The sequence below is a fragment of the Bactrocera tryoni genome, unplaced genomic scaffold, assembly GCF_016617805.1.
Source record: "Bactrocera tryoni isolate S06 unplaced genomic scaffold, CSIRO_BtryS06_freeze2 scaffold_11, whole genome shotgun sequence".
NCBI classification, from domain to species: domain Eukaryota; kingdom Metazoa; phylum Arthropoda; class Insecta; order Diptera; family Tephritidae; genus Bactrocera; species Bactrocera tryoni.
This window is the reverse complement of record NW_024395824.1, coordinates 8,756,400-8,781,280: the sequence shown is the minus strand read 5'-3', so window position 1 is coordinate 8,781,280 and position 24,881 is coordinate 8,756,400. Positions and strand designations below refer to the sequence as shown.

The following is a 24,881-nucleotide window of genomic DNA, read 5'->3' as shown; positions in this document are numbered from 1 at the left end:
GTCCACATCATGCATGTGTGTCTATCACATATGATATAAAAATCATGCAGTTGCGACAATCATATGTGATGTTAAATTCAGGCATGTGTGACTATCACATACATATGATGTAAATATCATGCAGTTGTGACCGTCATATATGATGTAAGCACATGTAAACATTATGTATTTATTAATTTATTGTAATTTATTTTATTTAGAAAAAAATAAATTCATTTTAATTCATATAATATTCATTAATTCATGTTATAAAAAAATTGTACAAAAAGTAAAAACAAATTAATATAAAATTAAAGCTTCATTTTTTGGTTTTAATTTGTTTAGTTTTTAAATGTAATTATTGTTTCCTTTTTTTTAAATTAACTACGGTGCTTTAACCTGTGATGGCTGAGCAGTATTGACCGCTTTATATTTTGCTCGAAACTCCTACACCCTTGTTGTTGAAACACATCTAAATTTAAAGAAAAATATATATTAGTAAACATTTTAAGTAAACATTAAGTTGCAATTATGTATATGTATGTACTTCTTAAAATGGTATCAACCAGCGCCAACTTGCATAGGAATTTCTTGCTCCACCTGCCATCCCAATTATAACCTTCCAAGAGCTCAGAGAGAAAATTGCTATTGTGTTAGTTTCTATCATTCAATTCTTGTAGGGAGAGTATCTATGGTGTGTACGTATGTGTATAAACAGTTGTAAAATCTCAATGCGTTGGTATCTGAGGTAGGGATGATCGATATTCAAAAAACATCGATGTTGACATCGATGTTGGACACAATCTATAAGTTCGAAATTTATTAAGCAACAGATCAAATTATTACAAATCCCAATATTTTTTATTAATTGACTAAAGAAAAAGTAATTTTGATAAAGAAGAACCTTTTAATCGGTTTCTTTGTTGATAAAGAGTAGAACCAGCTTTTGAAAACAGTCTTTCGGGTGGTGTTGATGTCGCGATAGTACTCAAATATTTTACCGCTATTTTTTTTAATTTCGGGTAAGTGGAACCGATGACATTATTCCAAACTTGGAGAGGATCTTGTTAAAGATCAGACACTGGATATTTCAAAAAGTAACTCATCTCTGAAGGCATTTCGTGATCACTAGACAAAGGCGTAGAGTTTTTGTCATCTACAAGTTTATAATGTTCGCTCCACAAATTAAATTCTTCTGTTGTATCTGGCGAACAACTAATAACTTCTTCAATTACTTCTGTTTCCGTCGTAGTATTTAGTTATTCTTTGACACATTTAATTGCTTTTGAACATGCTATGGGATCTTGAAAATGAATGTTTTTAAATCTTGGGTCTAGCAATGTAGATACAGCAAGTATTTGAACATGTTCAGAGGGTAAAAAGCATTTACTGATTTCAGATATTATGCTCTGGTAAAGATCCTGACCCAAAGAACTGTTTGTTTTGATGTTATTCATTTTTTAATTTAGCATTCGTACTATGGGAATGACTTTGCTGCTAGTAACATAGTCTTCTCCACATATTTCTTTAGTAGCAACTTCTATAGGGCGTAAAATCTCAAAGATTTCAGTTAACTCTTCAATACCTTTTGCAGTTATCATTGGAGGAGCACTTGTATGGCAATTAACAATTTGTTTAATCGTTGGTCACAGATGTAAAAATCTTTCCACCATATAAAAGGTGGAATTCCAGCGATTGCTGACATCTTGTATTGTTTAGATCAGAATCCTTTCGTAATTCATCACTCGCCACAACACTCTGCTTGAACCAGGTGACAATCCTTTTAACAGATGCAATCAATTCTGGTAATTGCTTTGTTTTTGCAATCGATTTTTGAGCTACTAAATTCAGTCTCCTTACGTAATTTCTTTGCGCCTGTTTTATGAACTGTGTTCTCGTCGTTGCTATGTTTCCCTAATAATGAGCTATGCATTTTTTCAATGTGTAACTTTAGATTTTTAGTGTTGCCACAAGTTTTTATGAATTTATGGCAAGATCGACATTTGGCTTCGTTATTTTCAAGTTTTTCAAAAAATTCCCAGAAGCAACTTTTTGGGGGCATTTTTAATTCTATTCCTGTATCCCTGAAAACATAAAATTAAGTGAAAATAAAATTCAGACATTAACTCCAATAACCAAAACATGCAAACATATTAATTGAAAAGTACACAAAATAAAATGTTATGTCACCTTATTATACTACTTTCAATGCCACCAACACAGCAAGCATTTAATAACAGCCGTAAAAAAACAATTAAGAGATTAATTGTATATGGCTCATTCAAATTTTGCGCGAAAGAAAAAAGATATGCTCTGCCTGTGCTTTCCTTGTCTCTAATACAGCATTTATAACATTAAAAAGAATAATTTCCTTTAGCATGCGCAGAAAGCAAACAGATGAATTCAATATTTAGATAGAATTCAATCATTAAAGACTTACATATTGTTGTATTCCATGTAATATATGTATGTATATGCACAACGCCAGTAGAATACTATCAAATCAGTAAATTAAAACAGGTACACACAACACAATTTTTTATCAACAAACAAATAGAAGTGTGAGTGAGCATAAATGAGCGAGACGACGAATCATGAAGAACGAACGAATGAAGGGAACCAGGGATAATGGGATGCCCAACTTATTCCAGCGTGAGAGCGCCTCAAAATAAGCGTTTTTTATAACATTTTCCATTGTGGCCACATTTTTGGGCATTTAAATTAAAACGCCCAACGTTTATTACGATTGCAAATTATTATATATTGGACTTTTAATATATGGCGAAACCATTTAAATCATTTTTTATGATTTTATGATATATTAAAACAACTGACTTTCGATCTTTCAATACTTAATAAGGTGAATTAAGCCTGTTAGTTGTGAATTAATGAATGTTTTTAATCATTTGTAATAGATAATGATTTCTATTATGCATCAAATTACAAAACGTTTCATGAAATATATTTAAATTTCGCATTTTCTTTGATTTTCATTGTTTTAAATTTTTAATAGCGATCTTGAACAGCGGCAACAAATTCCTCCGTTTACATATTTTTTTTGGTAAGATTTCAATCTGGCCATCGCTCGTTTTCAATCGCTAAACGTCAAAACCTCCCCAATCCAGTCAACTGTCAAAGTTTAGGTGGTTTTGACGTTTAGCAATTGTTCTCTCACTTCCAGTGAGAGAGGAGTTGGGCATCCCATTATTCCTGAAGGGAACGACCGGTGCGCCGTGAATGACGCGTTCAGAATTAAAAAACTTGATTTGTGGATGCGTTCATAGAAGACATAATTTGTTTCCTAATAGCCCTGACAGACGAGCAAAATTAATACATTTGGACAGCTGATAGTGAAATTTGTTTATTTATTAAAACAAAAAGTGAAATGAAAGTGTGTGAAAAAGTGAAGAATATTGGAAAAATGGATAGCAAACTGTGCGTTGTTTTTTTTCTGCCATCTAAAAATATTAAAATTTGTTTTTGTTAATATACTTGCACATAATTTAATTAGCAATATAAAAACTGTTTACCTCTGAAGCTGTAAACACAAACAAGGCGGCAGATTTCAAGCGACATCTGGCAAACAATAGCAAAAATCTGTAATTTTTAACCAATGTTGCCTACTAAATTCAGCCAAATGCACGAAATTCTTGTGCATTACAAACTTGTGAATCATGAGTCAAATGCGCAAATAAATGTAACTTAAGCCCGCTAATGCATATTAGCGCTGTCGTCTGTCAGGGCTATAAGTTGCATTGGTTTGGTGGACGTGCGTGTGGTGCGTGAGGTGAGGTGAGGCCGTAAGTTAACATCGATGATGCGATATTTTTCGTATAGTATGTATCGATGATCATACAACATCGATGTTCATCGAGCATCCCTAATCTGAAGTATACAATAAAAATATACAGGGGTGTTGTGGAATCCAAGACAGAATTGCTTAGCTGTCAGAATTGCAAACCAATTCTGATTTTCAATGGTGTCACAGAATCTGATTGGATTTTCGTCTTTTCGAACATTCGCAAAACCAATATTCGAATCAGCTGTTTACTAATGTGACAAAACTTGCAAATGAATACATTTGGAAGCAATCCTATTAAAGTTTTAAATGAGTTCCGAATTAAAGAAAGATTTTAAGAGACAACATTTATCGAATGAATATAGACGCATTTGGGTGTTAAGTTACGTTTAATACGTTTCGTAAATCTTCTTTAAGGGAGGATTTTGTTTTTGCTTAAATTTTCAAAAATTATCTAAGAATATACCCCCAACGTTATATATGGGAATTTGAAATATTGTCAAAGCTAGAAGGGAAATAGTGACCGAGCACTGGTAGATATACACATATATCCGTATATATTGCAGAAAGCGAAAACTTTGACGCGCGATTTCTCGGTTTTCATTCTTACGATTTTTCTTAATTGGCAGACAGGATAGAAAAAACTAAACGTATGGAATTGGGGAAAAGTTTATTATCTTAGGCATTAAATTATCTTATATTTAAACAAAAAAGCTAAGAAAAGTTAAGTTTAAACATACATATGTAAAATTTTGTTGGTCAGAAACCACTTCTTTCTTAAAATTTTTTAGAATTTAACACTTATTTTTTGAAATTTTCGTAGCTTAACCTGAACAAAGTTATTTACAAATATGAATCTCTTTGAATTTTTTGTTTCCGATAGAAATTGCGACCTGCATACTGCCCGCCGTCCGACAAAAGCACATGCGAGATGCATTGGACAATTGCTTCCCTAAGGAAAAAAATTTTCGGATGATGTTTAAATATATAACTATAAGCCCTAGAAATTTCACTTTAATCAATTATTTCTTTCCCTCCCAAAAAACAAATAGATTTTTTAAGCCTCTAATACTATGTTCGGACCGACATTGAAAACATTTTGAAAACACATTTGTATGTTGTGGAATCTAAGTCGTTCGGACCGACAATGTGTGTTTTCGATGAGTTTTTACTGACAACAAACAATAGCGGCATTCTCTTGCTCTTGCAAGATTGCACGATGACACAAAATTCAAAAATCCTATACCGAAATAGGCAAGGCCAAGAGAGCACCCATTGCAGAACATGGTGTTTGGTCTGACATATTTATAGCCATTGCAAATAATTTTCTGCGTGTGTTTGTTGTTGTGCCGTTGCACCAAGATTTCTGCAATTTCTACGCCGTGCAAGGTTTTGCAAGAGCAAGAGAATCCCCCTAATATGAGAATATCAAGCGACAGCTGTTTTTGTATATGGAATGTAAACAAATATCAAGTGACAATTTAGTGTTTTATTCTTATGTTTTCTCCTATAGAAATAAAGATAAATTAATCGATAAATCGAAGTCGAATGCTATTTTTTATAAATATATAAACTATTTTTGATAGTTTGATTTCGGTTTTGATATTTTATATTATGAAAAATTGTAATTGATAAGTTAGATGTGTACAAAACTACATATGCGTATTGAGTAATAGCAACATTGTTCAAATGTAAACAACCGCCATTAAAACACACATCAAATCAAAAATTTATTCGACAATTCAAAAAAGATAAGATGTGTGCGAAAATTACAAGGGAAGATGAAAAACGAATAGCTCTAATTGAAGCTAAAAATGAGTTTTAAAACAAAAGTAGTCCATACTACAAGCTGTAATCCTGAAAAGATGCTTTGTGGCAGGAAATTGGGAAAGAAATGAATGCAGATGGTAAGCTGTTTTGTTATTTACAATTGTTTATATTGTTAATAATAAACAATTATGATTATAGAGGATAAATGTGCCGCCGTAGACGGCTAGCACTTTCGGATCGATACGGGAGGAAAGTGCAAAAGGCTAACGCCCCTCAGGCAGCGGATTAGAATTTTTAAGCAATGGCATTTGTTCGATTCGATGAAGTTTTTGAAGCTACACATTTTACCACGACCGTGAGTTTTAGTATATTATTAAATATACATATTTAGTTAAATTTGTAATAAAAAATTAAATTTACAGGGCTAGATTTTCGCAAAATATTTATGAAACCGTAACTCCAGTGCTACCTGCTGTCGCTGTTCAGGCCGAATCGCAATCGCAATCACCAGCTGACGCAGTTCAATTGCTGTCACAAGGCCATGCGCACGGGGTGCAAGTGCCATCACTATTATGGTCCTTGTCACCATTACGCCCTATCTCGGTATCGTTGCTTCCACCATCGCCTCGATAAACCGTCACCAACTCCCTCCACGTCAACCTCGCTGCCTTCACCGTCCTGCTCTACGCAAGTGACCACCCAAAAGGGTAGAAAACGAGGGTCATTCACTAGTGAGGTTGACCAAAATATAATGGAAGTAATTGAGCTGTTTAAAAACAGATGGTCATCCATCCAGGAAACCCAACAACAACCAACCGCAAACCCGGCTATACAGGCCATCAGTAATTTGGTGGTTTCTATGTTAAATAAAATGAGTGAAGAGAAGCAAACCAGATTAATTCAAAAAATTATGCAAGCTGCATTTGAAGTGCAACAGGAGCCGCAGTATAGTTTATAAATAGATATTTATATAAAATTAGATTTAATACAGTTATGAATTTGTTATTTTTAAATTATTAATTTAGTTGTATTTGTTTTGATTTTTGAAAAAATTAAATTCATGAAGTTAAAAAAATTAGTAATTATTTCTAATAAGGTTAAACATATGGTCCTCCTGTGATAAGGTCTAAATTGTTCTGGAATGGTAAAGATCCTTCATTGATAAAATACCTCTACGCCCCGAAGTTCGCATTGGTCGTAAAGAGTTATTATCATTTTCGCGACGCCAATCACCGACATGAACAATGTTATCCCCTTCCGCTCAAGTATGTAGTTGTATATAGTTATACGGACAATACCAGCGATTGTGATCGTTCAACATTTTAAAATTATGTAAGGCTATGCAAGCGAACACAATTTTCTGGATTACATTCAATCGTTGTTCTTAAAATTCTCCATCAAAAGGTTCCGGTGACACGTTAGACAATGGCACAGGTGGTGGCAAAGTGTTTAGTATTAATGCATGACCAAATGGGGTAAGTTGAAAGACTCTGTATAAATAATAATAGAAATGCACTATACTCGAATGTTACACAATTTTATAGACAGTACCTCCGTCACTTTGACTTCCATAGCTGCCAATACTAACTGTTGCGAACGTATGTATATTTCGCATCACATACAGCCATCAAAACGATGCTAAAGAATTTTTTATAATTGTAAAACATCGAATTGGAATTGGGCGGGCACTTAAGGGGTCAGTAGGACAGTCTTTTTTCAATTTTTTTTTTTGCATTCTCTGTTCCCTTATGCCCTTAGAATTAATGTAGAAACCCACTTTATCATTAGAAAGTTTCGAGAAAGACCCAAAAATAATAATACCGCTCGACGTTCGGAGTGCTCGGAGTGCACACCTCAAACTTTAAACGCGTTTTTCTCAAATCACACTTTTTTAAACTGGCGGAAATAATTCCAGTCAAACTACTCAACCGATTTGCTTAATTTTTTTTTTTAATGTTCACAAAACGCCTGGCTATCGTTCCTACAAGATTCATAATTTATATAATTTGTTGACAATGTTATGACAAAATTTATGTAAAACAACATGGGGAAAAATTAAAAAAAAAAAAAACGTTAATTACTTTTTGATTTATCAAACTTTTTTCATTATTCTAGTAGGAACGATAGCCATTCACGTACTTTTTAAGAATAAATTGGGTTTCTGTGTTTCAGATGATCCAAACATGAGGAATTATGTCCGCCAGTGAAAAAACGCATCTCATTCACCCACCCATTTCCCCGTCAGATGTCATCAAAAAATTCCGAAAAAAAATGTTTATACACTCCACTATATACTTCATGATATGAAAAAAAGTTCTATTGTACGAGAATATACGAGAATGATTATTTGACAGACTGCACCTCTTTAGTTGTTGTCAAATAAATAGATTTGAACAATAAGTTTAATATTGAATTAAAACTATTTTTGCACTATACGAGTATAATATAAAAAAAATGTGTACAAACGATTTAATGAAGTGTTAGTGAAAATTAAAATGAAAAATATAAGTGTAGAATTAATTTTAAATCCAAAAAATACGTAATTAAATTAGTAGTAATTTTCAACTTTAAGCGCAAATATCTCGAAAACTATTGGTTTCCTGTGACTTTAACATATTCTTGATCTGGAGAACCTCCTCTATCCGACCAAACCCATTCATTTCCGAAATCTTGGGACTGTTTTCTAAAGTTTTCCCCAAATAGCTAAAAATTATAAGAAAAGTACATATATACATACATATGTATTAGACTGTACCAAATAAATAATTTTTTTTTTCCCATATCAAAATTTCGTTGAGAGTCACGAAGAAAAGATTGTGTCAAAATTTGAGCCTTTTATCTTCATTTTTGAGTTAGCGCTCGCAAAAATAAGAATTTTCGTTAAAAAATGTTTTTTTTTCATTCATTTTTTTGGTTATAGATAATTTAAAATACCAAATATAAAAAAACCCTTGGTATGGTTTTGTAGGAAATTAAATTCTCTACAAAAATGATCCTTTCTCGAATTTATAGAATCAACACCGTTCTTTTTATTGCTCATTCAATTACAATCTGTGATTTTTATTTTCAATTATTGATAAACACTTATTAAACTTATTTCCAACGAAAAAAACAAACTAAATCAATTTTTCTAGGAATGTTTATGATCTAAACAAGTAGTTTTTACACTACATGTATCACTCGTCACGTAAATAGCTGTTCGAATTATGACATACGTCAGGGATGTGCACATTTTTAGCCCGCCAAGTTAGAAAAGTGCGCACGAGGGCTAGATGAGGGGAATATCAGTTTACGGAGGGAAGGGCATAAAAAGTTGCGAAAAAAAATTAATTATATTTCTACGTACCTCAACGTTCATCGCAGAATGGTTGCGGAAATCAGAGATAAAGAGATGTCCAACTCCTCTCTCACTGGAAGTGAGAGAACAATTGCTAAACGTCAAACCCACCTAAACTTTGACAGTTGACTGGATTGGGAAGGTTTTGACGTTTAGCAATTGGAAACGAGCGATGGCCAGATTGAAATCTTACCAAAAAAATATGTAAACAGAGGGATTTGTTGCATCGTTCAAGACCTCTTATAAAAAATGTAAAGCAATGAAAATTGAATAAATTTGTGAAATTTAAAGGTATCTGATGAAGCGTTTTGTAATTTGAAGCATCATAGTATTGTTTTCAATGGAAAATGATTAAAAACATTTAATGATTGAGAGCTAACAAGCTTAAATCCTTTTATTGGGTATTGAGAGGTCAAAAGTCAGTTATTATAATATACTTTAATAAGATTTAAATAGTTTCTCCATATAATAAATAACCACTATATAGTAATTTTTATTCATACTAAATGTTGGGTGTTGGGTTGATAAATGCCCAAAAATTGTTATTTTGTTTGATCTGGCCATAATGGAAAATGTTATAAAAAACGCTTATTTTGAGGCGCTCTCACATAGGAATAAGTTGGGCATCCCATTATCATTGGCGGCAATACTGACATTGTATACAAATTAAACAGACGATGTTTACTTCATATCGGAATTGTACAGTTGTGTGAACAAAAAGAGGTAAAAATAATTTGCAGGTTTTAGAGTTTCTCATTAATATTTGCTTTTATTTACCTTTGCGTTGTGGGAAATTGTAATCACTGGTAGGAAAAAATTATATGAGTTATACTTGTATCTAAAAACAATTTTATTTATTAAGAAAATAGCACATTTTAAAATTTCACAAAACCTTATGGTTGTTCCTATTTTGTTCACACCACTGTACATGTGATAGAATAGTTAATGGTGGTGAAGCCAGTTGTAAGAATTCATTTTAGCTACAATTGGAAAAACTTTTCTCAAGTTGTGGGCTTTTATACGTACATATGCGAGGCAGTTTTATATATCTGCATATATAAAAAAGAAAAGATACTTGTGCCCATAATATATATTTTGTTTAAACATATTGCAGTTCCATTTAATGAAAATGCTCATGTAAATATATTATTTGTGATATTTTCAGTTTGATTGTTTTACCAAAATATTCAAAGAATTGTGGTTTTTTTCTATAATTGTTTTGTTAAATTTTAAAGATCTAAGTTACCTCTGGAAATGTATTAAAATAATAATTCGCGCTATAGAAAGGGAACATATATTTTCAAAAAAAATTAGAAATCATCAAGTAGAAATATATTTGCGCGGTATGGCATTATTAATTGAGAGTGGCTAATCACACAAATAGAATACATACAGCTTCTCCCTTCGCTACGAGCGGCAAACGTTTTGTTCTCGTCTTCATTCGAACAATGTTGTCATTACTCAATAAGCATATGATGTTTTGTACACATCTAACTTTTCAATTTTAATTTTTCATAATGTAAAATATCAAAACTGAAATCAAACTATTAAATATAGTTAATATATTTATAAATAATAGCATTCGACTCTGATTTTGAGTTAGTTTCAGAAAATTTCAAACATATCGAAGACATTTTTTATAATTACTTGAGTATATGGAGATTGGCAACCCTGCGTTGTGAGAGAGCAATTTGCTGATTCGTTTCTACGGGGAAAACCCCAAATAGTTGGAAATTCTACAGTAAGCGGGAGGTAGAAGCGGTGTTGGCTAATCATTTACCAGGAATAAAGGGTTGTTAAACTTATTCCAGTGTGAGAGCGCCTCAAAATTAGCGTTTTTTATAACATTTTCCATTATGGCCAGATTGTACAAAATTACAATTTTTGGGCATTTAAATTAAAACACCCAACATTTAGTATGAATAAAAATTACTATATAGTGGTTATTTATTATATGGAGAAACTATTTAAATCTTTTTAAAGAATATTATAACAACTGACTTTTGTCCTTTCAATGCCCAATAATAGGATTTAAGCTTGTTAGCTCTCAATCATTAAATGTTTTTAATAATTTTCCATTGAAAATATTACCATGATGCTTCAAATTACAAAACTTTTCATCAAAAACCTTTAAATTTCACAAATTTATTTAATTTTCATTGTTTTACATTTTTTACAAGTAGTCTTGAACGATGCAACAAATCCCTCTGTTTACATATTTTTTTGGTAAGATTTCAATCTGGCCATCGCTCGTTTCCAATTGCTAAACGTCAAAACCTCCTGAACTCGATCAACTGTCAAAGTTTAGGTGGTTTTGACGTTTAGCAATTGCTCTCTCACTTCCAGTGAGAGAGGAGTTAAACATCTCTTTATCTCTGCATTTACATTGCGCTCCCATAAGATTCATTTGGGCATAGGTGTTGGAAGAAACAGTGGTTCATAAACTGAAGTTATTATTGAAATTACTTTTTATAAGGAAGTTTTAAAATAATGCTTGCAGCTACAGCAAATGAGATTAAACCAAACATAGAATTTATTACTTCAAATAAACTAAATTAAATGCTGTTACAAAGACGTATTAAAAAAAATGATTACTAAAATAAAATATTTATTATGCTTTTTGTTATTTGTCTTACATTTTATAAATTTATAGTAGTTGAAAAGAAACTTAATATTGATAGGCAATTTTACAGTTATTACCCACAGTGCAACTTCCCATACGGGGCATCTCGACAGGATAGAATTTATAGAATACAACTGTCAAACGTATTGCTATTGCCATTGCCAAATCTGTATGTGGGCATTTGCTATCATAATATAATCATTTGCGCAAAGGTGTAGGGTAGGTAGGTTCGAGGTGATGTAGCGCATGCTTTGAGCTCTTGAAAAATTTATTTTATCATTTGCGAAATACCGTCGGGTAGGTAGCTGATGTAGCGAACGTTTTGAGCTCTTAAACTTCTTAAATCTTTTATGTGGAAAATAAAAAAGGATAAAGATCCTTTTTTTCACAAATATATTTCTGGGAAAAATTAAGAAGTCATATTTTTGGACTACGATGCAATAATTGCAGTATAACTATTATATACCAATTCAAATAATAAATTTAAAATGAGCAATAATATTTTTATTTATGCTTGTATATATATTTTAGACTTCGCTCATTCCCAACCCAATTTGCATACTTTTTCTGTAAATTAACAATATTAAACTAAATATTAATTTTTTGAAAAAATGTTATTTTGAAAATGTACTTTATTTTTATAATATAACACAACCGTCTTAATACTCGCTCTTCTAATTTTCATATTACCGAAATGAAAATGCCGTCGGCATATGTGCAAATACTAATTAGTTTGCCATATATTGTAAGCTATGGCGCGGGTGTTAAGGCCGGCAATACAGGTAGTATTCAATAAATTCTATCCTGTCGAGATGCCGGGATATATGCGCGCGTTCTCATTTGTAAACATGGTGTGCTCTCATTTGTAAATATGGAGTGGTAAAATACGTTGCTCTCACTTCCCTCTTCATCACGGTAGAGAAGGAGTAAGGTCACTATCTGCTGATGTTATGTAAACAAAGGCACGGCTGAGTGGTGCCACTGTAGAAACGTCCAGGGGAGTCCGGGGTTGAGCTTCTATTGGTATCCAAGATGGCCGACTTTTAACCGGAAAATGGTTGCATTGTGTTATTTTCTTAAAATTTATGGAAAAGTTGTCCCAAAAATATTGGTTAAATATATAACTTTAATATATTTTCAAAATAAAATCGTTTTATTTTAACATATATTCTTAAAGATGAGAACAATATGAGCAAATACATGAAAAATTAAGTTTTTTATTTATGCCTCTTTTTAACTTACCACAAGTTAATAAATGTTCACCACAGAAAAATGTTACGAACAAATAAGCAACCATGCCGAATAGTGGGGTCCAGATTATGCTCATTCACAGTCATATTTACATTTTTGCCGTCGCATTGCTAGGTAAGCTAAAATTAAACTTTTTTTCAAAAGATTTACCATGTATTTAAAAAATTTTTTTTATAGAATCAGCAGAGAAGCTAGTGTAGAACGTTTGATTATTTGTTTGCCTTAAACGGTAGTCCCAAACCAATTAGCTTTGTGCTTGAGGGTGGAAGCAACTTTTTGAAGAGCAAATACTACTGTGAGCACATTCGGAGGTTTATCAAGCTGTTGGGTAGGTTTTGAGCAAAATTGAATTTACATAATGCTAAACACTCAACAGCCACCTTGCAGACCAAAGCGTTACCAGATGAGCGAATTAGTGGAACAGAGCCATCGTGTTATGCGCAAAGATGAAAATTGGTAGCGATACCGACGTTATGACATGCGTTGGGATCCAACTTTCCTGTTGAAAGCCAAGTTCACTGAGCTTATCTGTCCTGAACAACCTATTGGTGAGCTGCATTTGAAACGTACCGATGTCGTTTGGATGTACAATTGACCTCCATAGAAGAGCAAACACCATGGAAATTGTGACCATATCGTGCTGCGCAATATTATGATGCCGAATTGGGAGAGTGGGAGGAACCAGCTCCACCAAAACGGAAAGAACATCGGGAAGAGCTACGTATGTTCGCATAAAACTACTATAATGGCAACAACTCTAACAACAGCCAAGCAAATAATAAAAACACTCATCAAATGAAAGTTGGTGGCGTTGGTGGCCAAGCAGCGATTTAAAAAGTGGACAATTCGTACAATTCGTCTTTACATCAAGTGAATTATGTATGTTCGATTATGAACGATGTGGAAATTGATAATTAAGCTTTAAAAAACAAGTAAATGTTATTTGGTTAATAATGAACCGCTATTGAAAATTAAGGAATTTGAGTTGAGTTAATTTCAAATGGAATATGTGTACTTCGAACAATCGGTGTATTTGTATAAACAACGTCACGTAGGTGTTAGTACTTTTTTAAATATGAAAATATATAACTTATCGCAGTTATTTGTTAATTACTTTTGTTTTCATTATTGCATTTAGTTTTACTTTGTGAACAGCAGAACTGGCGAACCCTTATTCTACCGCTTTCATAATTATAAGCCCAAATAAAAAGTGTTATAATTTACTTTTAAAATGTTTTATTTCAGTATATTTTATTCATTGTGTTTTTTTTTAACATATTTTTGTGCCTATATTGCATTTTCCACACCACCATGAGGTATGCAACTAGGCGCGTTACCGATTTTTTTTGGGTGTTCCGTTCCCCCGGAGGCCTATTTGCACCCATATACCTTAAAACTAAATAACGAATATTTACTGAAAATAAATTAAAAGTAACAAAAACAATAAAAAGTAATTAGTATTTGGCTATAATTTAACTTACAAAATACTAACGTGTCGATCGATATGAACGGGAACGGGAAAGAAATTGATCTATGAAAATAATAATAAAGTAATAATTACATTAAAACTTAAATAACTTACTTTTAAAATGACCGTCCGTCCGTTTGAATATTTTCAAATATTATGCCAGTATAGCTACTGAGCATGGCAAAATAGTGTTGCGTTAGCTAATTTAAACTCCTTTTTACTACTATATCGATATTGCAAATTCAAAAAATAATTCCTTTAAGAATCATTTTTATTTAAAAACTTAGCTTAGAACTAAAAAATAATATGGTAAATCTGTTAGGATGGTTAAACACTCCATTTGGGAACGAGTAGGATTCCTGATCGCCGGCGTATAGCTAAATTCTGACATATAAAACGTGTATGTAGTTTGTGATTATAAAAATGTATACTTAAAATATAGGAAACATGGCTATTATAATTAACTCTTGATTTATCTTACATATACTATATCATGAAGGTATAATTAATTTTTTTGATAACAGCTATAAACTTTACTCTATAACAAAAATTGAAAATAGTATTTATAAATGAACAAATAAAGTACTATAAATTTATAATTTAATATTATAGCATTTTCGCTTTCTGCAACCCGTTTTGACCTCTCGCCACCATTTTTCACCAGAGGTGGCCATGATGTTTTTATTGTGATCGTACACTTGACGGGTAGGTTAAGGACTGTGAATGGCTCTTTTACGACGGTGAATGGGACTTTCCCTACTCCTCTATACCATGCTCTTCATGTTTGCCCGCGATGATCCTCTCATCAAGCCCTCAAAATGTGCGCCCGTGCCCGAACGGGCAAAACGTTACTGAGGGCTAATATGCCCACTCCTGATATACGCGATCATAACGCTTTATCGTAATCTGGCATGATGATATACGAGAACGAGTATATAAACGTATCCGTTTGTTCGAAATGACATTCGAATGAAAAATAACAACCATAATAGACAAATTTATGAAAATGTTGGTAAGTTTTCTTCAACTATCGGGTTATTTAAGAGCTTGATAACTTTTTTTTAAAAAAAAACGCATAAAATTTGCAAAATCTCATCGGTTCTTTATTTGAAACGTTAGATTGGTTCATGACATTTACTTTTTGAAGATAATTTCATTTAAATGTTGACCGCGGCTGCGTCTTAGGTGGTCCATTCGGAAAGTCCAATTTTGGGCAACTTTTTCGAGCATTTCGGGGCCGGAATAGCCCGAATTTCTTCGGAAATGTTGTCTTCCAAAGCTGGAATAGTTGCTGGCTTATTTCTGTAGACTTTAGACTTGACGTAGCCCCACAAAAAGTCTAAAGGCGTTAAATCGCATGATCTTGGTGGCCAACTTACGGGTCCATTTCTTGAGATGAATTGTTCTCCGAAGTTTTCCCTCAAAATGGCCATAGAATCGCGAAATTATCTTCAAAAAGTAAATGTCATGAACCAATCTAACGTTTCAAATAAAGAACCGATGAGATTTTGCAAATTTTATGCGTTTTTTTTTAAAAAAAGTTATCAAGCTCTTAAAAAATCACCCGATATATATTTTTTATAATTTTTAGAAATAAAGAACAAAAACAAGAACCAATGAATGGAATACCTTATTAAAAATATTAAAAAAAAAATTAACTTATATGAAAAATTTTTGTATTTCAGTATACATAAAAAAAGTGTATTAGGTTAAACACATACATATATATTTTCAAATTAAATTTAATAAATAATATTTTATGTGGTCTCTTATCGTTTGGCCGATTGCCAAACATTAGCAAATCTTGACACTTTTGTGGAATGATACCTTCCTCTCTTGCCATATCCTAAAATTCTCCACCGTCTTTTTAAGATTCCAATGCTTCGTTCATCTACAAGTAAAATTTTGTTAATGAGGTTTCTTAATTTTTTTTTTTATACCTGCTCTATTGCTACTATCTCTTCGTTATCTTCACTTTTGCTAGAGCTCAAATAAATAACAAAGTCGGATCCGTTTTGATATTTAATTAGCTTTTGTTATTTCATTGAAAATTTCCAACAGTTTTGACAGTTTCACACCTATTGTAACATAAAAAACGATCCAAATGTGAGTTAAAAACAAATTACGATCCGTTTGCTATCATATGTCATAATACCAATCACCGCATACGACTGACGTGTCACGGAATTTTCTTTAGTATGTTTGCCGATTCGTGCACGGATGTAACGATTCGACCCCAGATAACGCTGTAGACACTAATTATATGGTACTCAGAAACCACTATTGTTATAAAGTTCATCTAAGAACCAATTCAGCGCCTAATCAGGTAGATCTCTTTAAATACTACGTGTTTTATACAAATCTGAAAACTAACAACAATGAAAAAGTGCAGTTTCGACAGAGATTATTTCAAATTTATCAGCAAAGCGTCAGTAAGAGTTATGCGATTTCTGAATGAATAAAATGATAATTGAATTTTTTTAATTTCGCTTAAACTAAAATTATTATCTGACTAATTTACACGATTTTGCAAGATTTCGCCATGCAAAAATGACACTTGTTAATGTCGTCATTGAGGAGATTTGAAGCTAATCTACTCGAAATCTTCCTCTACGACTCTGATTTAGCATCATCTGTTTGTCAGTAACCAACAAATGAATAAAAAGCAATGCATCTGAATTCACCTGGAAATTAACTTTTTTTTGTAAATACATAAATATATTATTAAACGATGTGAATTTAATAGTGTAATCCAATCACTTCATATTTTTAGTGTTAAACTGTTGCCAAACATTTATATTAAAAATTTTACGAAAAGAATTTAACATTCATTATTCGACGAAATCGTGATTAAATTACTTATATTACGGCTAAGTGATTCTAGCCTTATTGTTATATCTTAAGTAGGTAGGTAGGTAGGAGTGCAGCCCTATCGGGCTCAATTAGCACTTGATGTGCCATTTTGATACACTCTTCGTAGAACCTCCTGTATCTGCTATTATGTTTCACCTTCTCTCTCAAACGATTTTAAGGTTTCGATGAAACTACTTATGTCTGATATGCTTACAGTGGAAATCCATTCAAGGTTTGTTGCTTAATGGATTCCAAGTGTTTTGTGTCGAATCTGTGCTAGAGCTGGGAATTCGCAGAGAAAGTGGAAGATTGTTTCCTTGTTCCCTGCTACTCCGCAGCCTCGGCAGATGTCGTTTTAGGGCATACCCATTTTGGACGCATGTTCCCCAAATAACCAGTGCCCTGTTGTGGTACCTGTTACTCTGGCACGATTCCGATTACTTTGGCGGAGGCGTAAAAAAACCAAATTTCCGTATAAATGGGGTATGTACGGATAGGGGAGCTTCTCCAGAGGAGGAATATCCAAAAATAATGTAAAAATTTGTAATATTTTTTAAAATATTCACATTTAAAAGTTCAAAAATTTGCACTAAGAAAACATGTTATTTCTCTATGTTTCACACAATTTTTTCACATTTTTTACTTTGTATATTTAAATACACACTCTAAGCTGTGAAATAAGCTTACATTTCACTTTTATTTTGCTATATTTTAACTAAATTTATTAATTTAAAAATCACTTAGCACACTCATCGTTGAAAAGTTTAGATTGTTTACAATTATGAGAAAAACGAGCCTTGCCACATCTTAAACAGTAAATATGTAGGATTTTTAACAATTTTTATGTTTGTTTTATCGCGTGATTCTTTTTTCTATATTAACTATAAAAAAATACTTTCTACATATGTATATGTGTAATACGTAATTTATGTGACTGAAGTACTTTGGGGTAGTACTCCTTTCTGCGTTGGCGGCTTCGGCCGCGCTTTAAAAAAATAACCCTGGTCGACCGAATACCCGGGGTGACTGAAGTACTTTCGCGTAGTACTCCTTTCGGCGTTGGCGGCCTTCGGCCGCGCTCTAAAAAAATAACCCTGGCCGAGCGAATACCCGGGGTGACTGAAGTACTATCGCGTAGTACTCATTTCTGCGTTGGCGGCCTCCGGCCGCGATCTAAAAAAATAACCCTGGCCTAGCGAATACCCGGGGTGACTGAAGTATTATCGCGTAGTACTCCTTTCTGCGTTGGCGGCCTTCGGTCGCGCTCTAAAAAAATAACTCTGGCCGAGCGAATACCCGGGGTGACTGAAGTACTTTCGCGTAGTACTCCTTTCGTTATAAAATTTATACATTTTGGTTATTATATCTGTCTGATTTCAATTTATTTTTTATGATACATTGGTTTGCATTTTAGGTGACGTCTTTTATTGAGCTTAGTGCTCTCTTGCAGCTGTGAACTATATTGGAATTTGTCATGGGTGAAGACAATGCCAGGAGGGCCGCCTGGCTGTCCGTAAATATAGTTGCTTTATGTATATTTCCGTGGTTTTCTAATAGAACTTTGCAGGCTTTTTCTATGCCTAGTACTTCTGCTTGGCAGATGCTAGCCGAGTTCGGTAGACGTATAGAGAGAGATATGCCTAGATCAGCGGAGAATACCCCCGTGCCTACTCCGCAGTCCATTTTGGACCCGTCGGTATAGACTGAGATGGTATCTTCCTCTACTATTGAACCTCTTCTCCATTCTCGTCTAGACGGTCTCCTCACCTGGAAGTGTCTATTGAAATCCAGCTTTGGGAGAATGTAGTCTAATTTTTTAGTGGTGAGCTTGTTTAGATTTACACTGTGTCCGTAGTTCTGCTGATTCCAACCTCCCAATTCTTTTATTCTTATCGCCGCAATAGCTGCTGTTTTGTGAATAAAAATGTCCATTGGTAGTTGATGCAGGATCACATTGAGCGCATCTGTCGGACATGACCTGATTGCACCCGTAACACCCGCACATGCTGCTCTTTGTATCCCATTTAATTTTCTAATGTTGTATTGTTTGTTTAGCGCTGGCCACCACATCAGAGCTCCATATGCAAGTATAGGTCTTATGACAGCCGTATACATCCACATGATTATACTTGGTTTAAGGCCCCAATTCCTGTTGACGTTTTTTTTACAAGTATAGTAGGCCATGTAAGCTTTGTTTATTCTCTTTTTTATATTTATTTTCCAGGACAGTTTGGTGTCAATCTCCACCCCCAAGTATTTAGCTGTGGGGGATAGAGTGAGTGTTGTACCGTTTAGTACCGGAAGTTGAAACTGAGGTATTTTGGTTCTGCTTGTGAATAGCATCAGTTCTGTTTTGTTCGGGTTAACTCCTAGTCCATTGTTTTTAGCCCATAGGTTTAACCTTCGAAGTGCCCTTTCCATAATCTCGCTGACTGTTGAAGGAAACATGCCTGATACCAACAACACTATATCGTCTGCATACGCTTCTGCTTTCACTCCTCCACCGTTTAGTTGGACTAGTATTTCGTTCAGCGCTACAACCCATAGGAGCGGAGAGAGGTCCCGTCCTTGAGGCGTCCCTCTACTCACATAACTTGTTTGTGTTGCAGGAAGGACATCTTCCTTCCTGTTCTCCTCTACTAGTCTGGTGAGCGGCGCCGGAGCTTATTTTGTTGTTAGTCTTCTTGAGAGCCTCAATGGACTCATCGCATATGGCCACCAGTATTGGTCTACTTGCTTTATTCCCTTTTTCCTCCTTGATCAGCTGCCACTCATCTATACCAGGTATAGATTTGTTATGCAGCTTGATGCACCCCAGGAGTTTTTCGCCTGGCTCCTCTAGAGGGGGTAGCCAAATGGGAGCACGAGGTCTCTTCGGAATGTCCCTGGCGGGTGTAAGCCTCAATTGGAGGCCTACAAAGGCGTTGCTGATTTTAGCAACACTACCCGCCAGGAAATCTAGCGAGGCCTGGTCCGCGCACTTGATGACCCTATAGCCCCTGAGGGTCTCAGAGGAGTCAAACTCCGGGTGAGGACCCGCCGGATTGACGAATACATAGCTTAGCACCATACTCGACAATCTGACGTCGATCTCCACCCATCTTTCCTGTACCGTGCTCGGAGAGCAGGAATTACCATCTATGATGGCCACTTGCAGGCTATCCCTGGCTACATCGCAGAAATGCCTCGCCGCTGTTGCGCTACTGTGTTCGCCTTCACTCCGCCTCGGTTGTTTAGGCAGAGTTTTTGATGTTTCTGTAGTAGAGCGAATCCTTCTTTGTGAAGTGCTCTCCTGTTTGTTCTCTTCGCGAGGTTCTGATTGCTTCCTTTTCAGGGAGCTTTCATATTCCTCCACTATTGATTTGAGGCGCTTTGTTTCTGCCTCATCAACTGGGGTCCCGGCTGCCTGGTCTTTGGTTATCTTCCCTAGTGTGAAGACTGCCTTCTGGTACCGGTTTTTCCTCAGCTGATCCTGGGATTTCTTGCGCTTCTTTTTGTTTTCTCCTTTATCCGCCAGTGCACTTTGTTTGGTGCTCATGGCAGCTTCGGAGGTGGACGCTTCCTCCCTTAAATCTGCTGTTTTCACTGTTGTATTTACCGGTATACTTTGGTTAGTATGTCCGGAAGTACTCTTACTCGTCTCCTGGCTGGAGGCGAGTAATTCGTCCTCTTCGGATTCCGTAATGGGATTCCTGTAATTCATGTCCTAAGTCGTCGCTGCTGTCGTCAATTTGGTGGTTGTTATTGTTTTGTGTTTGTTGTTGCGTTATTGTTTTCGTTCATTTTTGGTCCCACGAGTAAGCCGGAAAGGCCTCGCCCGGGCATCGGAGGGTACCGTTCGCGATCAGCTATTTATTACCCCCCGCTGACCATTCAGCCCTCGGCACGGGTACCTCGACACCTTGGTTTAGGGTGGTGTTGGTGCGTGTATCCTCATACTTCCCCAATAGGAGATGGGCGTAAAACCTAGGGTTTATTCATCCATATCACTATTGCGGGAATTATGAGGTGTCCCGCTTAGTGCGTAAGATTAGAGTGAGTTTCCTTTGGAATTGGATTACGTAGACCCCTTCACCACGACAAGGCGACCAACTTGAAAGAGTAATATATCTTACTTCGTGACAACAATAATCACATTAAAATAATCCTCAAATGAAATTTATGTGACATAATCCTAACTGAAGACGCTAAATTTAGTAAATTGAGTGTATGAGGAAAAACTCAAAACGGAAATCATCATAATAGGAAAAGGGGATTCTCAATATCAAGAATATGTGTATATGGTTATAGCCGCGAGTTATTTGCATTCAAAATTGAAAATTACAACTATTTGAAGTACGTATTTTTTCAATTTAAAATTAATTTTATACTTATACTAGCTGACCCCGCATACGTTGACCTGCGTGAAATTATGTGTTTTGAAATGAAAAGAAAGTTGAATTTACGTGGAAAATACGTTGCAAATATCAATAGCAACCGAAGGTATTACCAATCATCGTTTTTCTTGTGGATTATGTAAGGATCGTCCTAAGGAATTAGTTGAGAAGACACCTGGATGTCAATCTACTGGTTGTGCATGTATAATATCAAGGCATTTCCGAATAGAGCAATGTGCTCGCAAACGAATCACTGACGCAAGTTGAGAAAAAACTCGTCAATGCAAATTTTGTTGTTGGAGGTGTTGCCGCTGGCTGTGTTGTATTCTCTGGGTTGAAAAACACTCTTTAGCCATTCTCCAAATGAACTGCGAAACGCACAACAGTCGAAAAACGTTCATAAATTGCAAAAGTAAATACCCTACAAAGCGCTTTATTGCAATTCACGTATCGACCGTATCGTTCAAGACCAATATTGATATGAGTTTTGAATGTGAATTAGACAACAGTGGAGAGTATAGTACGATCCATATGTTGTCAACTTCGATATTCAGTAGTCTAAGTTGTATGGTCGTCTGATGAGCTACGACGATAGAGTGGATATCCATCATTTCCAGTTTGCGATTCCGAAAGAAAAGAAAGTGGATAATGTTTCGTGCATTTATTGTTAGACATACAAACCGAAGTGGGATTGTGGTGTCCGCAAGGTCCATGAACCATATTGGTTTTCATCACTTCGTTTAATACTGGATCTTTCTCTACATCAGGAATTTCCGCAGAAATGATTTCATCAATTTGATCTGGTGGAACCACTATCCACCATCCCAAGAAGAACATCGTAACTGTTGTTTGAAAAGTCGTGCAGTGACAACGTTACGATCGCTCTGTTGGGATTAAACACAACATTTCTTTGTGGATTTTGATTTCTTTGTAGTTCATTTCTTTGATTTGTTCTTATATTTCTTTGACTTGCCGTATTTCGAATTCTGCGGCCCAAGTTTGTACGTGGTGGCATTGTTAAAAACGAAAATCCAACTGAAAATAAAATGATCTCATATTTTTTTTTTTACCATGTATACCAAATTGTAATATTGTGTAGACAGCAAAAGTTACCAAAAATCGATATAAGCTGAATTAAACTTACCGTGATTAATAAACGCTTATTAGCAAACAAAAAACTTCTTAGTCTTTAAAATAAAACGAACTTTATCAAAAATTTAATAAAATTTACATGAAAACAGATTACCACAATTTTTTTTCACCAAACTACACAATTGAATGACGATGACATTTAAATTAAATTACGTTTACATTCGTTACGCGCGTTGTTTAAAATATGCAAAATGAAATGTATATTTTTCAATCTTTCTGAGAGATTTTCTTAATATTTTTTTACATAAGAACCTTGTACAGAGTATTAGAAAACTACAAAAAAAAAAATCATCCAAATCGGTTGAACCATTCACGCGTGATGCCGTGATAACGCCTTCGTTGTCCTGCGTGAAATTATGCGTTTTGAAATGAAAAAAAAGTTGAATTTACGTTGTGTTAAAAATCATTTATTTTCGATTTTTCTAAATTTTTTTCAATGTAACGCAGTTTGATAAGCAACATTTTTAGAAGATGGGGAACTCGGGTACTCGGTAAAACCCATGCAATCGTAGCTACGATAATTTGGCCAATTTGGCATAAACATTCGTGATGAGTTCATATTTCGTTGAAGTGAATTGACAAAAGGAAAGTACAATTGATATCAAACCACTGGAACAGAAATTTGCCTATTTCCAATTCTTAACGAATACGATGTAAAATGTCTTCGGCAATGTTCTTTTGTTCGTGTTCCATAATTGACGCGGATTTCAAGGCTGATATGTCGAAATGACCATCGCGAAAAGTGGGCGCAATGACTCAAATCAAACTGAACAACGGACATTTATTAATAGCAACCAAAGGTATTAGCAATCGTAGTTTTTCGGGTGGAAATTCATCCTAAGGAATTAGTTGAGAACACACCTGGATGTCAATCTATTGGTTGGCCCTGCTTTCTGCGTGCCTATTTCTTCGGCGATGCATTCCATGCATAATATCAAGGCATTTCCAAATAGAGCAATGTTCTCACAAACGAATTACTGACGCAAGTTGAGAAAAAACTCGTCAATGTAAATTTTGTTGTTGGAAGTGTTTCCGCTGGCTGTACAGTATTCTGTGGGTTGAAAAACACTCTTTAGCCATTCTCCAAATGAACTGCGAAACGCACAACAGTCGGAAAAGTTGATTTCACCAAACTACAATGTCAAACATTGGCATGAGTTTTGAATGTGAATTAGACAATAGTGGCGAATATTTTACGATCCATATAATGTCGACTTCGATATTCACTACTTTAAGTTGAATGGTAAATGTCATGCCATTGTCGTCTGATGAGCTACGACGATAGAGTGGATATCCATCATTTCCAGTTTTCGTTTCCGAAAGAGAAGCATGTGGATAGTGTTTCGTGCATTTATTGCAAGTGGGATTGTGGTGTCCGCAAGGTCCATGCATCATATTGGTTTTCATCACTTCGTAGAATAATGGATCTTTCTCTGCATGAGGAATTTCCACAGAAAAGATTTCATCAATTTGATCTGGTGTAACCACCATCCACCATTCAAAGAAGAATGTGTGCGTGCGGCAAACCACCTTTTTGCAACTCAACAGAGTTCATCCAGCATCTGACTGCACCATACTTGTATATACATACGTTGCTTCAAGATAAAGTCCATCAAACATCGTAGCTATTGTTTGAAAAGTCTTGCTGTTTTATCGTGATGATCGCTTGCTGATTGACAGCGATCCATAATTCCACACATATGTCATCGCATCATGGGAGTCTCATGTAGTTCATGTGTCTTGGGCTGTCATACGTTGATGGCAAAAAGAACGTAGACCGATATTAGCGCGATGTCTTCGTTGCTTCGTAACAAATTTCAAGCTGTAATTCATCACTTCGTTTGAAACACACATAAAGTTTTCACCGAACAATTTTCAATAATTTTTCTTTTAAATAGCCGGAATAAAAAAGCAAGCGACCGAAATTGAAAGATTCAAATAATTTACAAAACAAAATATTGAAAAACAAAACAAAAAAGAATTGTATGAAAAGTCACTTTTTGGAAATTTCCAATTTTTCGACTTTATAGTAAGTATATGTTTTTTTTTTATATATAACCCTTTCCAGATCCACTGCGAACAACTTTTGATTTCATGAAGATTGGTTTCGCCGTTCTCGTGCTTTAGCGTTACTAACAAACAATCATTTTTACTTACATAAGTACATATGTATGTATGTATGTACATATATACAAAATAAAACGTTTGTAGGGGAAAAAGAAAAGGGCTGTTTTTAGGGTTTTTCCGGCAACTTTCGTAAATTTTTCTTACAT

At 34.6% G+C, this 24,881-nt stretch overlaps 2 long non-coding RNA genes across 2 annotated transcripts; one reads left to right on the top strand and one right to left on the bottom strand.

The window, feature by feature from the left end:
• Positions 1-357: 357 nt before the first annotated feature.
• LOC120779683 lies at positions 358-2,127 on the bottom strand. The gene is made up of 2 exons (XR_005705716.1): positions 527-2,127; positions 358-451 (listed from the first exon to the last, which is right to left on the bottom strand). It is a non-coding gene; the product is annotated as an uncharacterized LOC120779683 (long non-coding RNA).
• Positions 2,128-12,578: 10,451 nt separating this feature from the next.
• LOC120779650 lies at positions 12,579-13,800 on the top strand. The gene is made up of 3 exons (XR_005705696.1): positions 12,579-12,873; positions 12,937-13,087; positions 13,147-13,800. It is a non-coding gene; the product is annotated as an uncharacterized LOC120779650 (long non-coding RNA).
• Positions 13,801-24,881: the final 11,081 nt, after the last annotated feature.